This window comes from Magnolia sinica, chromosome 15 (assembly GCF_029962835.1).
Source record: "Magnolia sinica isolate HGM2019 chromosome 15, MsV1, whole genome shotgun sequence".
NCBI classification, from domain to species: domain Eukaryota; kingdom Viridiplantae; phylum Streptophyta; class Magnoliopsida; order Magnoliales; family Magnoliaceae; genus Magnolia; species Magnolia sinica.
In genome coordinates, this window is record NC_080587.1 from 23,604,025 (window position 1) to 23,619,467 (window position 15,443).

A 15,443-nucleotide genomic window follows, 5' to 3' on the forward strand; every position below is an offset into this window, starting at 1 on the left:
TACCTGCACTTTGTCACTCCACTAGAGTAAGAGCCCCTCCTTCTCATCTTCAAGACTATCATTGTTTTTATGCCCTTGTTACTCTTCACGAACGTCACACTTATCGTGAGGCTAGTACTGACCCTCTTTGGCAGAAAGCTATGTCTGATGAACTAAATGCTCTTACCAAAACTCATACTTGGGACCTAGTGGATTTGCCTTCTGGAAAGTCTGCAGTTGGATGTAAGTGGGTTTACAAAATCAAGACTCGGGCAGATGGACCAGTGGAACGATACAAAGCTCGCCTTGTTGCGAAGGGTTTCTCTCAGGAGTATGGTATTTACTATGAGGAGACTTTTGCTCCTGTTGCTTGACTTACCTCTGTTAGATCTTTGGTTGCAGTAGCTGCTGTGCGTCATTGACAACTTTTTCAAATGGATGTCAAAAATGCCTTCTTGAATGGTGATCTTGCTGAGGAAGTTTATATACATCCACCACTTGGTTATGACCATCCTCTTCACAAAGTATGTCATCTTCGTCGTGCTCTTTATGGTCTCAAACAAGTCCCTCGAGCCTGGTTTACCAAATTTAGTTATGTTGTTGCTCAACTGGGCTTTATCCCTAGTGCATATGACTCTGCATTGTTTCTTCGGACTACTAGTGCGGGTACTATTCTTATCCTTCTTTATGTTGATGACATGATTATTACAGGGGATGATCTCTCTGGTAGTCGAGATCTTCAGTACTTTCTAAGTCAGAATTTTGAGATGAAGGGCTTAGGGCAGCTTAACTACTTCCTTGATTTTGAGGTGAATTGAGGTTCAGATGGTTATTATCTATCTCAGGTTAAGTACGCTTCTGACTTGCTTTCCAAAGCAGGCTTGATTGACAGCAAAACATGCACTTTTCCTCTTAAATATAATGTTAAGCTTCTTGCTACTGACGGTGAATCTCTTCCAAATGCTACTCTGTATAGACAGTTGGTCGGTAATCTCATCTATCTCACAGTTACTCACCCAGACATTTCCTATGCTGTTCACTTGGTTAGTCAGTTTATGAGTGCATCACGCTCTACTCACTATGCTGCCATTCTTCGTATCTTGTGCTATGTCAAGGGGACTTTGTTTCATGGTCTTCACTTTTCATCGCACTCATCTCTGGAGCTCCACTCTTATTCTAATGCTGACTAGGTCAGTGATCCTACCGATCGTCGCTCCACTATGGGTTATTATTTTTTTACTTGGTACTTCTCTCATTTCTTGGCGCAGCAAGAAACAGACTGTTGTTGCCCGATCTAGTACTGAGGCTGAGTACCTTGCACTTGCTGATACTATAGCTGAACTTTTGTGGTTACAATGGCTTTTGACAGACATGGGTGTTTCTCAGCCGACTAGTTCCCCTCTTTATTGTGATAATCGGAGCGCCATTCAGGTTGCTCATAATGATGTTTTTCATGAGCGGACCAAGCATATCGACATTGACTGTCACTTCATTCGTGTCACGCCCCAAACTCGGAAACCGGGCTCACAAAATTCTCGATCGCCGAATCCGGCGCCGACTGCCTCCGTAGAACCCCATTCTCGGCTCCCAGCACACATTCGCCAGGTTCCGATCCTGGGATGCTACGAGGAGGATTTTTTTTAACACCAGTTTGATTCGTAATAAGCATAACCAAAGGCATAACCCACAAACAACAACCAAAAACTCCATCACATTTCCACTATGATTAAAAACTTTACAAGTACAATGAGCATAAAGGGAAATACAATGAAGATGAACAAAAACTCCAAAATGATCTGCCACGCGCCCAAGCCTCAGCGCTACTGCGATCCAACATCACTTGCACGCAACGGTCGTGCATAAGCTTATAGAAAGCTTAGAGGGTGGTGAAAGTGTATGCTCAAGGTGGTAATGCAGTTATGCAGTATCAGAGTAATGCGGAACATGCTGATGAATGCCAAGAATACCATTAGCCATACCAAGGCCATGCAGTGCAAAGAATGATGTCGGCCATACCAAGGCCATGCAATGCAAAATGCAACTCAAGCACACAAATCCTCATCTAAGTCCACATGTCAATACAGCTCAAAATCTGGAATATCACCGGGGTCTAATACACTCCAAGCCAGATTGCCACCCCATCGCACGCAATAAAGTGAGTGGAAAAGACCTCACTATCCGCCTGCCCATATCGGGCTTGGCGCGTCAATAGCGGACCCATTCCTCGAGCTGGTCAGACTCAGCCTAGCTTTGCCCCCTTCTCTCGGGCGGGTAAGGCCGCACCCCCTTCCAACCGACCACGACACAATGGAAAGCGCAACCGTCTGGTAATCGGCACTTGGCGCTCATGCACCCACTTGGTCTAGACATTGGAGTAACCTCTTGATACCATAAGGGTTTAGGAATTTTCACTCAGGGATATCTATAGCACCCCATGTAGAACAAGATTTTCGGTATCCAATCCTGCCAACCACGATACGCCTGTGGAGGCTACGGCCCTGATGTCGCTAGGGCGTACAATACCATATCACACAATGCGAATGCATGAATCACACTATCCAGTCATGTAGCAGTCCTGCGCGTATCGTGCGCTCATGTAGGGCAACACCCTCTATCCAGGAGTCCCTAAACAATCTGCCCGAAGGCATATGTGATGATCAGTCATTTCTCATATCAAGCATACGTATGATGCATATGATCATGAATCATAGAACTAAACATGTTATATGGGATGGATGATGTTCATAACGAAGATGGGCCTAGACGGAAAGTCATAATGCGAACATTTAACCAACATTATACTTGCAATGTGGACATCAAACCACCATTGCTCCCAAGGCATAGCCCGACGTAAACACCATTATATAACCCATGTTGGGGTCGTACATTGCAATGGACCTTACATCCCATTGGGCCTTAAATACATCAAATGGGCCATATCACATGGGCCTTATATTTATTAAGTGGGCCACATCAATGGGCCGCACCAATGGGCCTTATGTACATTGCAATGGGCTATAACCCGTTGGCCTTAGAGTGCATCAAATGGGCCTACTCACATGGGCCTTATGTGTATCAAATGGGCCACACCAATTGGGCCCCATATGTTCATCAAATGGGCCTCAACCCATAGGCCCCAATATATCTTAATGGGCCTTAACCCATGGGCCCCTAATACATTAAATGGGCCTCGACCCATGGGCCTTACATATATATTAAAGTGGGCCTCAACCATGGGCCACAAGTAAGCTGAGATGGGCCTCCCACCAGCAGTAAATTGTATATAATATTATATATAATATATATATACAATACATACAATATTATATATAATATAATATTTTATGTATATATATATGTACACACACACACACGTACACACCCACACACGCGCGCACATGATCACACATGCACACCCACCATCCTGGACGGTGGGGATAGAACACAAACATCATAGTGTGCTCCACCGTCGCCTGGACGGTGGCAATAAAACACATCACTGTGGGCTCCACGTGGGGCCTACCATAACATTTATTTTCCATCCAGACCGTTGATAAGGTCGCATGGACCTAGGTGAAGGGTAAAAACAAATTTCATGTTGATCCTAAACTTCTGTGGGCCCAAAAGGGGTTTCAATGGTAGAGGTTCAATCCCACTATTTCCTACGGTGTGGGCCACCTGAGCCTTAGATCAGGATGATTTTTGGAGTGAGCCCACGTCAGGGGGTGGCCCACCCGATGAACGGGTCAAATGACAGATAAACATCAAGGTGGGGCCCACGGCTACAGCCGTGGGTGGCTGTACGTCCACCCAGCCCGCCCGGGCACTGGTGCGCAGGCTGCGCCTGCTGCTCTCTGACACAGCAGTGGCAGCTGCTATGATGTTATAATTTTATTTTTTTTATTTTTAGTTTTTTCTTGGTTTTCACAGGTGGGGTCCACATCTAGACAATCCACTCCGTCCAATGGCCCTCCATGGCCTCAGACAAGCAAAACAAGCCCAATATTGGGCATATTTCGTTGTATAAAAGTATTAGGGAAGGTTTCAATGGTGAAAACCACCATTTGCTACGGTATGGCCCGCCAAGACCTCGGGTTGACACCATTTTTCGGTTCAACACTTGAAATGAGGTTGAGAGGGGAATGGACGGCGTGGATTGAATATATGCATCAAGGTGGGGCCTACATGAGTGGGCCACCCCAAAGCTTGGGAGCAAGCTGATATTTGCATTTTTTTCCTTTTTGTCCAGCGTCCAGAGATGCTGGACGGTTTAGTCTGGCACAAACAGTGAGGTGGGCCCTGCTTAGGTGGGCCACCAAATGGGGTATGGTGTGGATACAATACACACAAAGTGGGCCCCACTTGTAGATGGTTTGGATGGAATACATACCTTGTGGTGGGGTCCATTCAAGTGGGCTACACAACCTCATTATCATCATACATAAAAAAAAGAAAAAGAGAGGAAGAGAGAGGGATAGACAGTTGGACCCGCGTGATGGAGGGACCCTGGCACTATGGGCCCTCCCTTGCACTAAATCATACATCAAGTGGGTCCCATTACACATAGGCCCATTAAATCAAAATCCAACGGTGGAGATCCCTTCTCCACTAAATTAGACGGTCTAGATGACCCTAAATATGCAAGGAAAATAAACATCATGATGGGGTCCATGGAGAATGGCCCCATCATGGAATGATCATGATGATCCAAGTGGGCCATCGGCCACATCTTAGGGTCCAAAGTGAGATCCAAACCATTGATCGGTTGGCCTCACTTGGCCCATCTCAAAAACATTAAAAACTACCCTATCAAAGCACCCACCGCTTAATCTTCTTACTCCCTTGGCTTCCTTAGCTCCTTGTGCTTCTCTTTGATGGAGGAAGATGAGAAATGGATGACTAGGATGAGAGATCTAGGGATGGAAAGGTGGGCCACACTTGTAGCTTGGAAGAGTTGGAGAGCTCATACGTATGGAATTTTTTTTTTCTTGCTTAAGAAGAGTTTGAAAATGAGGGAGAGACTTGTAAAGGGAGAGAGAGAGAGAGAGTGATGGGTGATGGAGTGATGGATGTGGTGGTGATGGGTGTAAGAGCTCCTTTTTTGACTTTTGTGGCAAAAGTTGTAAGGTATTGGCTTGTAAGATCTTTTTTACTTTTGGGGCTTGCTTGGGAATGGGTGAAAGGTAATGTGTACTTGACATGATGGGATGGATTGATTGATTGATTGATGTGACATCTCGTAGAGATTCTCTTGGGTTCTGCAACGCGCGGCGTTTTTCTCACACCGAACGCTGGCCCACATCTCCCAACCAGGGTATCGCCTCGGCGCGCAAGTCGCAGCATCGGACCGCAGCAACGACGTGGTCGCTAAGGTACAAGTCCTGGGTTGAGTCGACTCGGGTTGACAGCATGAGAATCAGGGTCGCGCACAAATACCGGTTAAGGGTCGAAGGTTGCCGAAATTCGACCGGAAAGACTGCGGAAGCCTAAGGAACGGTACAGTCTAGGATACGGGTTTTATGGGGCTTACAATTCGGCACCACCTCCAGCAGGGTATACTACATCTTTAATCCATCTCCTCCAAGAATCAACGTGCCGATATTTTCACGAAGTCTCATCCACCTGGTCGACTATGCGAACTTATTTCCAAACTCAAGTTGACTTCATCATCTCGAGTTTGAAGAGGGATGTTAGAATATTTTGTGATGTTGTTACCATACTTTGTGTGATCTTGTTACCATACATGTGTTAGAATGTTACAATATTATTCTTTATATTTATTGTCTTTCTATAATTGTTTGGCCTCATTCACATATAAATAGGCCCTCTTTGTATAGTTTATACACACATTGAAATACAGAAATTCTACGACAATCTCTCTCTCTCTCTCTTTATTTCTTCACTAAGCTAGGCCATCCTTCCTGCATCAACCACATAAAGTGGGAGTTCATTCTTTATCTCGAGGATGGCTGTCAACTTTTAAGAAAGGATGGAGAAAGATGGATGAAAGACGGCATTTCCACTGCTTTTATCTCAATTTTAGCCATTGGAACTGCAACAATGTTCTTCCAAAAATCCATCGGTCTTCGAAAATGTAAGCATTTGCATTTTGTTTTATTCACCAATGTGAGAAGGGTGCTCAAAAGGGTAGAAGTTTACAGTCTCCGGAAGGCTATGAAAAGCCACATATAATATGCTGGATGGAAGCATATCGAGTTAAGTATCAACCATGTGAAAGATGTTATGAGGCACGAAGACATTGTAGTTGGTCAACTACCAAAGAAAGAAGGAAATGTTAGCCAATCCTCTAACAGAAGTTATTGGAGATGGTCTGTTTAACATGCAATAGGACTTCGCTCTCTTTATGAAGATAAGTAACAAAGTAGACATTCTCCTCTAATTTCCAATGTGAGACTTGATAGAAGACGGGAGTAAAACACATCAAAGCAACCGTGTGTGAGCAAACACTAAGGGCCTGTTTGTATACTACACGACAAGTAATTTAACTTAGGTAAGTTAATAAGTTACTTTTTAACTTTAGTTTGGTAAACACCATTGTAAAAGTAACATATATGATGAAAGTTACTTATCCCCACAAGTTTTTCTTTTTTGCCTCTCTCTCTCTCTCTCTCTCTCTCTCTCTCTCTCTCTCTCTCCATGTGATAGATGGTCCATATCAAAGAAGGCCCCACATGATGGATGGTCCGCATCAAAGGTGGGACCCCACACGATAGACGGTTGACATTAAGGTGGGTCCCACATCAAGGTGAGCCCACGTTCAAAGGTGGGATCCACATGAGGGGCAGTGGATATTGAAGGTGGCCCCACATGATGGATGACACACATCAAGGTAGGCCCCACATAATTGGTAGTCCACATCAAAGGTTACCTCTAATGATGAATGACCCACATCCAAGGTGGGCTTGCATGATAGATGACTCAGATGGAAGGTGGGCTCCATGTGATGGGTGGTGGACATTGAAGGGGGCCCGCACATGATGAGTGACCCACATCAAGTTTGGACCCCACATAATGGACAGTTCACATCAAAGGTACTGATGATGAATGGCCCACATCCAAGGTGGGCCCCAAACGATAGATGATTCACAACAAAGGCGGGGCCCACATGATGGAGGTCCACATCCAAGGTGGGCTCCACATAATGAGCAGTCGATATTAAAGGCAGGCCCCACATGATGGACAATAACATTGATGGTGGGTCCCACATGATAGATGACCCATTTAAGGTGGGCCAGACATGAGTACAATTCACACCTAACGTCGGCCACTAATGATGAACGATCCACATCCAAGGCGCATCCTGTTTGATGGACGACCCACTTCAAAGTTGGGCCCTGCAAGATGGACGACCAACTTCAAAGTTGGGCCCTGCATGATGAACGACCCACATCCAAAGTAACCTCACCTACAACAAAATTCAAAAATAAACTCTAACATGTAGCAGCCGCATTGTGATGCTAATACATGGTGAGTTGATCAAATTAGAGTTTCTTGATCTCCACGGATAATGTAATTTTCTTGATTGGTAGAAGATAAAACAATGTGGGATTCTGAACAAGTATTAATTCTAACGAAATTAGATTATGCTTCTATGTCAATAGGGATAATATGCGAGAGCATTTTCTCACAAAAAATAAATAAATTAAAATTAAAAGTTGAAAAAAAAAATTCATATTCTTCCTCTCCTCCTCCTCCTACTCTCACTCTCTCTCTCTCTCTCTCTCTCTCTCTCTCTCTCTCTCTCTCTCTCTCTCTCTCTCTCTCTCTCTCTCTCTCTCTCTCTCTCTGCACGACTTCATGCAAGTGGCCTTTATATACCTCTGAAATAGACTCCGAAGCGGATTTCCTTTCGAAAGCCTTTTGCAGGAAGTTTCTGCGCTGGGATACAAGTGGGGCCCACTGTGAGGTTTGTGTGATATCCACCCCATCCATCCGTTTTTGTGAGTTCATTTTAGGACATTCAATAAAATTTAGTGCAGATCCAAAACTCATGTGGGCCACATGAGAGGGAAAATTAGGGAAAGAATGCCTACCGTTGAAACCTTCCTAGGTTCCACCTTGATGTTTATACGCCATCCAAACCGTTTCTAAGGATATTCCCACTGGGATGAAGTTAAAACACTATAAACTTAGCCTGATACAGAACTTTTGTGGCTATCCGAACGTTTCAACGGTGGTCACTGAATCCTCACTGTTTCCTCTCATGTTGCCTACTTGAGTTTTGAATTAGCCTCGGTTTTCATTGGTTATGCTTAAATGTGCTCGAAAAATGGATAGACGGGGTGGATTTATCAAGAACATCACTTTGGGCCCCACATAACATTCCAGCGTACTTCCTATGTAAAATGCTTTGGCGTTAAATCTGCATACGTGTAACAGGAAGCGGACTGCATATTGAATAACTCACCGGCCCACCTTTATTATGCATGCGTCCATCCGTCCATTGGAGAGCTTGGAAATTCTTTAGCACCTTCAGGACTTAGAATTGATTAACTAAATCAGCTTTTATATTTCAAAATAGTGTGTATCATATTTGATAAAATGATTGTAATAAACTGAATAAAACATATACTTTCGCCAAAAAAAAAAAAAAAAACGAAGCAAAAAAATAAATAAAAATCGAGCCATAGGTGGGCCACTGTGGACATTGGGTTGCGGGCAGATCGTGCTCATGTGTGCCTTTTTAGGAGTGTATATGATCTGTTGAAGATGTGGAGAATATTATACTTGATTGGAGTCGCCATTAGCCGATTATCACGCTTCCACAGCCGTTTAGACCGGTTAGAAACATTAGAAAAGAGAATCCAACAGTTTTTTTAAAATCATAAAATAACTCATTAATCTGCGGCCGAAAATTTGGAGTAAGGGACCACAGTTACAGAGAGGGAATGTGTTAGGCACTCACTCTACCCACACAAATTTGCAGTCTCTATTTCACGGGATTATACCAGGTATTAGGAATTTAGATTAGTTCTTGTATATAGGTGATGCAAAAGTGTATGTAATGTTGTGTTAATGCACTCTCGCCATCTAATGGTAGCTTGGGTAAGATAAATTTGCTTCGACTTACCTACTTGTTGAAGTGGTAAATTATTGGTCAACCCGAGCTTTTAATGAGCAGGATTTGATAACTCGGCAAGCCACATAACATACACTTAATTAAATTGACTAGGTGACAATGAGATATATGAGTTTTTAACAATGAGATATATGAGTGTTTAACATTGTAGTGTTAATGCATCATCTTTGCCAAGCAGTAGCCTAATTTAGATAAATCTATCATGACTAACCTATTTGTTGAAGTGGTAAAATAATTGATCAATCCAAGATTTTGTTAGGCATGATCTGATAACTCAACAAGTCACGTGACATAAGCTCGAATTAACTAGGTGCAGATGTTATACTGATAGATGTGATAAGTATGGGAGTTCAGATGGGAGTGGATATTGCCTAATGTTAATATGGTTTGGATGAAGCTGGTCGAGACTTGGACAGAAAGGTGAGTGATTTTATCGCCAGGGTTGGGTTCGAGTGGCTTGAATCGAAATCTTTAATGTTATATTATAATAGACTGACTTGGGATGTATTCCTCTCCTTCTACTCTTTCTTCTCCTTGGTGGAGGGATAAGATGGGAGGAGACGATTTTGAAGGGCTCAAAATATATAGAATTTTCCAAGTGTCTTTGAAGAGAAGATGAGATGGCTATTTATAGTCCTTGGGACCGATTTTTCAATAATTAATATGAAGGGTTAAAAGGGGGTAAATATATGAGATTTGAGATTGCCACATGGCATGATCTCAATGGTTGGAATATTGGTTGGTAAGATTGTAATTTGGGCAAAAAGGGGAGAACAATAAAGTCATTTTCTCTTTCCACACACTTATAATTGGGTTCGGAGTAACCCCACATGATTTACACCCTCTCCTCCGAAATGATCTGCAGTCCCATGGTCCTCCCAAGGTTTCTTTGTGGTGGTCCTAATGGTTAATGGGCTAGGTTTTGGGCTTATTTTGGGTTTGATTTTAGGTTGAAATGGGGGCTGGTTTTACTAGTTTAATTGGATAGATATTTGAGTCGACTGGGCTACTAGGTTGACACGGTTTGGGTTGACAGGGTGAATTGACTGGGTCCAATTGGCTTGTCGGCATTGGGTGTGGTGTCTACCATCACAAATGCTAGGATTACAACAGGCGATTTATTGACATTTTTTAACCATCCATTTATACGTCCAATGTTTAGATACTTCAAATTAATCTATTGATGTGATTTTAGTATTGCAAACGATAATTGGATTATTTTAGGTATCATCAACGTACAATGTGTCTAATGAATTAATAGCCAAGAGACACTTTTGTTACACTCTCTTGTCCTTAAAAAGGAGGCAAAAAATGCATTTTTTAAAAAAAAATTACATCATAGTCGTAGCATTTTTAAAGACACTAAAATAGTTGATTTGAAATGCCTCGATTTCATTTACCTCCAAATTCAAGGCCAAATGCAAAAAGTAATTGTTTGGATTTGAAATACACCTATTTACCACCAAATCTAAGGTGCTAGGGTGATAAGTTAGTTTTTTTTTTTTTCCAAAAAGGAGAGCTTGTATTGCAAAACAACAAAAGCCCAAGGCTATATAGAGCTAGAACTAATTTGGGCTAGGCCCTCAACAAAAGGAGAAGGCCCACCTATCCTATCAGCAAACGAAAGAAAATACAACCTGAGAGGATTATACCTCCCTAAGGTAGCCCAAACCTACTCTATCTAGAAACATGTTACCCTTGATGGTAGAAGTTTTGGAACAAGTTAATATGTGTTTTCCCTTCATCTATCCAGATCTATATGATCTAATCAACTTGTCCAATGGCAAATAAATATTATAAGAGCCATAAGAAGCTTTTAATGGTGACCATTCAATCACTAGTATATCTTTTGGTGTGGTCCACTTGAGATTTGCATCAACCTCATTTATGAGCTCATGCCCTTAAAAGGAGCGGGATGGACTTCGTGGATAAAACACATACATTACAACGGGCTGAGAGTGTTTGTCAAGTACAAAGTCATTGCCTCTTGGTAGGCTAAGCAATCCGAGTGATCATATTTAGTAACTCCAAGGCCTATAAGTTTCTTTATACCCTGTGGGATTATTTAATACTCCAGTTGCTAGTCAGCCCAAACATGATGTTTATTTGAAATCCACCTCGACCAGCACCAGATTCATCACCCCATGTTAGGTTAGGGCCTAAAAATCATCCGCATCCAGCAGTCCTCATGGGGAAGACGTTTAGGCTCGATCCATTATCAATGAGGACTAGAGGGACCTTAAGATCCCTATATCGGACAACTATGTTGAGTGAGTGCACATGCTTGCAGCCTTCTGGTGGTAGCTCATTATTAGTAAATGTGATTGCCTATGGAGGCAGGAGTTGCCCTATCATGTGTGCGATCATTTTAGGTGGTACATCCGAAGAGATGTGTGCATCATTTAAGGTCTTTGCAAATATTTCTCGGTGTGACCTTGATGTGCATAATAATTCCCAAATGGAGATTTGTGCGAGAATGGATTTAAGTTGAGCTACTACATCATAGGCGGTTTCAATCTTATTAGAGGCTCCTATCAAAGCTCCTTGGGCTTCGTTTCTGTTTCGATTGTCTTTCCGGAACACCTCCCATTGAGATTCATGTTACCGACTTTGGCAAACTCGGGATAAAGCCATGGGACTGCTTTTTCATCATAAGAAGGGACCATCTTTCCTTCCAAGATTACCTGATCTTGAGGAGTTTGAAATAGCGGTGGCGTTATAGTTTTGGCGTATTCTGTGGTGGATATGGGGGCCTTCCTTGGAGCACAACCGTTTGACCTGTAGGAACTAAGCTTCCTTGGGGGGTTGGTTGCTTAGTGGTAGGGCTCACCTACCAATCTTGGGGTGTGTTTTGTGAGAGAGAAATTCTTCCAGCATGTGCCAATTGATGGGGTAAGAAGAAAGGGCTAGGAGATTGTGACTAGATAGGAGGTGCCCCCTACAGGACCAGCGGAGCAAGGTTTGGAAGTCCCCCTTGTAGGATGAGAGGTTCAGAGTTTGACCTGGTGGAATTTTCTCTTTGTTGAAATGTAGAATTTGGTGCTAGGGGTGCCCCTTGGAGAATGAGAGGCTCTGTTGCCGGTGCTGCTTCCAAGAATACCTGAGGTCCGAGTGAGGGTGCTCGTTCGTAACCTCATGGCCAACTCACCGGGTCAGATGCGATCACATGGATAGACTGATGAGGAGAGGAGTCTGAAGGATGTCATTCCTCGATGTTTTTGATGGTAGAGGTGCCCAACGAGTTAGGCCCTGTTTGATGCGGTGGCAGGGGATTTTGGAGAATGTTAGCCTGAGCCATGGCACTGGTTTGAGGGGTGATCATAATCTTTTGACTGTCAATCAGATCTTGGACCGCATGTTTCAAAGCGAAGCAACAGTCTGTAGGGTGGCCTCGAGATTGATGATATGCACAATACTCATTCTCATTGTAGTTGAGTGGTAGGGAATTTGGCGGAGGCCTGGGTTAGAGTGGCATGAGAAGGTTTTTTTTTTTTTTTTTTGCACTAGCGTTGCCATGATCTGGCTATATGTTTGTGTTAGTGGATTAAACTTCCTGGCCAACATCGCCTGTTTATTTTGGTATGAGTATTGTGCATTCCCCTTTAGTTGTTGCTAATGTTGTTGGGGTGGTCGTGGCTGATATCCCTGTTGGGGTTGCCGTGGAAGGCATTGCTAGTTTTGTTGATGCTCTTGTTGGGGAGCATATTGATTGCCTTGGATAGATGCCACGATATTGTTTACTTCTGTTGTGCGTTCTACGGGGACATTATTGTTCTCATTCTCATATTCAATGGGTTTCCCTTCGATTTTGTTTCGTTTAATTGGTGTGGCTTGACGAGGCCACAGTGAGATGGTCCCGACCCTTATCCCGGCTTCTACTTATTCCCCAGCACGAATAAGCTGGGAAAATTTTGCATATGGATATGAGATCAAGTATTCGGAGATATTTGGATTTGTCGAGTGGACAATCATAGAAATCTTCTCTTCATCGTCAATGGGGTTTCTTATCCTGGTGGCCATGGCCTGCCAATGTCCGACATATGCAGACAATGATTCGTCATTTTTTTGTCTCAAGGTAGCCAAATCTCCTCTCCTTGGGGACATATTCAAATTGTAGGAAAATCGATCAATGAAAGCCTGGTAAAGTTGTTCCCATGTTCTAATTTGATGGCCATCGAGCGATGTATACCAATTGAAGGCATCGCCCTTTAGGGATTTCAAAAAGAGAAGTATTAATTGTAGCACCCCATACTTTTCAGTACTCGGGTATTACCATGAAGACCTAGATTAGTATAAACATGAATCTAACTTAACTGAATGTTCACCTACATTATAGTCTAAATCAGACCGATATGAGTAATCTTCATCCATAAATCGAGTCGAAATGCAGTTCATCAATACTTGGATGGTCAACTAACCTTGTTAAAGACAAATCAAGCTATTCATTATCAACATCTGACCTAACAACGTCCCTTTGATCGATATAACGATTGGTCTCCCTAGTTTGACCATCAAATTATAAAATCAACCATAAACCCCTCAGTAGTATATGTGCTTAAGATTTGGACACATGGCTCAATATGACAATATCATTTATGACTGTTATCAAAGGGAGGTCTTACAAGTAAATAAATAACTAGAGTAGTGGTCTCCTGCGCATCGGACTGCAAGGATCGGTTATATGCGAGATTTCATATAAGCCATGAGATGATGAGAACGGTTGGGATTTAGTCGCATTGCGAGAGAGAGAGAGAGAGAGAGAGAGAGAGTCTTCAAAAAAAAAATTGACTCTCCTACACTCACAATGAGTGAGGCAGATTAGCTATCGCCAAGTTAAGTAGAGAGACTTAAAGTGACATCACCAAGTTCTGTGGGCCCACCTTGATGTATTTGTTGTATCCACACCGTTCATCCATTTTTAGAGAACATTTTAGGACATAAGAAAAAAGAATGAGCAGATCTAAAGCTGGAGTAGACCCCACCATAGAAAACAATAGGGAGAGATTGAAACAATGTTGATTGAACGTCGACCATTAAAAACTTTTTGGGGGCCATAAAAGTTTTGGGTCAAGTTGATCTTTGTTTTTTCCCTTCATCTAGGTCTTATGACCTAATCAACAGATTGGATGTCAAATAAACAGTATAGTGGGCCTTAGTACGATTATAATGGTGGATATCCAATCACTATTATTTTCCTGTTGTGTGGTCCAGCCGAGATTGATATCCATCCCATTTTTGGTATTAAGTCCTAAAATGATACATAAAAATGGATGAACGGTATGGATAAAAGACATACTTCATAGTGGGTCCACATAGCTAGTGGATGGGGAGTAGCCAATTCCCTCATGTGTGGTACAACGTCTAATCCAGACGAAATCAAATTTACTGAGTTACTCAGTGCGCTCTTATCTTACTGCGTAAGCTCAGTTGGGCCCACAATGAATGTATTTAGTTTATCCACACTGTCAATCCATTTTTCTAGATCATTACAGTGGTTGAGCCCAAAATTAAAGCATATCCAAAGCTGACCATACCACAGGAAACAGTGGGAATAATGGTTTCCACCGTTGAAATCTTCCTATGGCCCACAGTGATGCTTATTTGTCATCCAAGCTATTCATAAGATCAAATACATGGAAAAGGGGAAAACTAAAATATCAACTTGATCCAAAACTTATTCGGCGTCCCAGAATTTTTCAATGGTAGATGTTCAATTCATACTGTTTCCTATGATGTACCACTTAAGATTTCTATAGGCTTCATTTTTGAGCTCATGCAATAAAATTATATGCCAAAATGGATGAAGTGGATAAAATAAATAAATCATGGTGGGCCCCGCAGGCTTGACTTAGTACACTTAGGGTACTGAGTTACTTAGTACGCAATGCACTTCCAATCTAGACTCCTGGATTGTGTTTGGCTAGTTATGCTGCCACTAGCCAGGTGGCTAGTGGTGGGTGCTATGTGGACCTCACCATGATGTATGTGTTTTATTCACGCTGTCCATCCATTTCGAAAGATAATTTTATGTCTTGATACCAAAAATGAGGTAATCTAAATTTCAGCTGGACCACACCATGGAAAAAAAATTTGATTGAACGTCCACCATTAAAAAGTAAAAACCTCCTAGGGCCTCTGTAATGGTTTTTTTTTTTTTTTTTTTATACATCTAACCAATTGATTAGGTCATACAAACTTGGAAGAAGTGAAAAAAGATATATCAGCTTGATCCAAAACTTTTGTGGCCCCAAGAAGTTTTTAATGGTGGGCATTCAATCAACACTTTGCAGTCCACTCGAGATTTGGATCAACCTCATTTTTGGGCTCATACCATAAAATGATATAAAAGAATGGGTGGACTGAA

The 15,443-nt window shown here is 42.4% G+C and overlaps 1 pseudogene; it reads left to right on the top strand.

Moving 5' to 3' along the window:
* Positions 1-413: 413 nt before the first annotated feature.
* On the top strand, positions 414-12,801 carry LOC131226888 (uncharacterized mitochondrial protein AtMg00810-like; annotated as a pseudogene).
* The last annotated feature ends 2,642 nt before the right edge of the window (positions 12,802-15,443 follow it).